Here is a 1,895-nt window from a genome sequence, read left to right on the forward strand (position 1 = left end):
CTTTAAAAAGTTTAAGTAATAAAAAATCTGATGGTGAATTAGCTACTACAACTATGGAAATATTATATAAAGACGAATTAGCTATAAGAAATGAATTTAGTAGTATGACAACAGAAGTAGAAGAACAAAATAAAGAAAAAATCATAAACCAAAATCTAATGACAAAATTAGTAATATGTAATATGTGTTATATAGATGAATATACATGTGCATTTAGAGAATATTATTATAAAGGAACATATAACATAGAAGAAAGTAAAGAAATAAGAAAATTATATTTTACAAAATTACCAGAACCTTTTAATTCAAAAGTAATAAAAAGTTGGAATGAAGCAGAATTAACAGACACCTTAGGAGCTAGAATAAAATTCTTGCAACGATGGTTTATGGAACTATGTGAAAAACATAAAGAAGCAATAAAAATGGAAAAAATACTAGTAAAGAACTTAGCATGTTGCAAAAATAAAATGGCACCCCAATTTGGTTGTACGGACAGATACTATAAAAAGAAATATAACAAAAAATATAGATCAAAATATAAATATAAAAAACCAAGAAGAAGATACTATGTAAAAAACTATAAAACTAAACGACCATATAGGCCAAAGAAAAAATTAACATAATGTACTTGTTATAATTGTGGAAAATTAGGACATATAGCTAGAGATTGTAAATTACCTAAAGATCCAAAGAAAAAACAAATAACAGAAATAATAATAAACGATGAAAAATATACGCAGATAGAGTATATAGATTATGAATTAGAAAGTGAAGACAGCATATATGAAATATCAGAAAATAAAATGGATAACGATATAAAAGTGGAATCAGACAATGAATTCTATAATATGACGAATGACTGAAAAAGATATACAAATAATAACTAAAGAAGAATACCAAAATGAAGAATCTTCAGAACAAAAATAATATTTGATAATAATATATTTGAACAAATAAAAGGAAAAGAATTAGACCTAAGCGTAGAAAAAATATTTGAAATACCAACAATAAGAAATTGGTTTAAAAGTCAAAAAGAAGAATATTTTTATTTTTTTTATTTTTTACCACTCGTGGGATTACATTGGTATCAAAAAGAAGAATATTATGTAGTAAGTCAAAGAGAACATATCATAGATTGCAAATACACCAAAAGAAAAGCTAAAAATACAAATAATAAACAAACGAATAATAAATAAAGAAATACAAGATATTAAGGCTAAAAATCCAATTAAATATGTACATTTAGGAGGAACAGAAATACTAATAAAAGCATGTTTTAGAGAATGAATAGATACACTCATAGAAATATACTTAGCGGATGATAGAATTATACAACCCATAGAAAAAAGTATAATAAGTGCAGTAAAAGGTAACCTCATATACCAAAAATTTAAATTTATAATAAGTGCTAACTACTCAATAGCAATAAATGACAGAAATATAGATAAATCACTAGTATTATATTGGAAAATGTCAGGGATAAAACTAGCCCCATGAAGTAAAATATTTACAGCTACATGTAAAAACTTATATGTTTTAACAACAAAACATAAAATAACAGCAAAAAATAAAATAAAAAAAATAAAAATAGAAAATCCTTTTGAAAGGATAGTTACAGTCATAGATAATAATGATTATAGTTATAATGAGATTGATATAGAAGAAGATTTAGAAATAGTAAAAGAAAGATTAAGCACATCAAAAAGAATAAACACAAACTGTGAAATACCACAAATCTCATAAAAAATGAGTACCTCAAGAAGAATAGATAAAACCCCACAAAAATCAATGGAAGATGATATAAAACCACATCATTATTACATAACAGGAATAATGGAACAACGAAAATATTTAATATTAATAAATACAGGACAAGAAGAAAACTACATTACAAG

This window comes from Solanum tuberosum, unplaced genomic scaffold (assembly GCF_000226075.1).
Source record: "Solanum tuberosum cultivar DM 1-3 516 R44 unplaced genomic scaffold, SolTub_3.0 scf00449, whole genome shotgun sequence".
Lineage (NCBI taxonomy): Eukaryota > Viridiplantae > Streptophyta > Magnoliopsida > Solanales > Solanaceae > Solanum > Solanum tuberosum.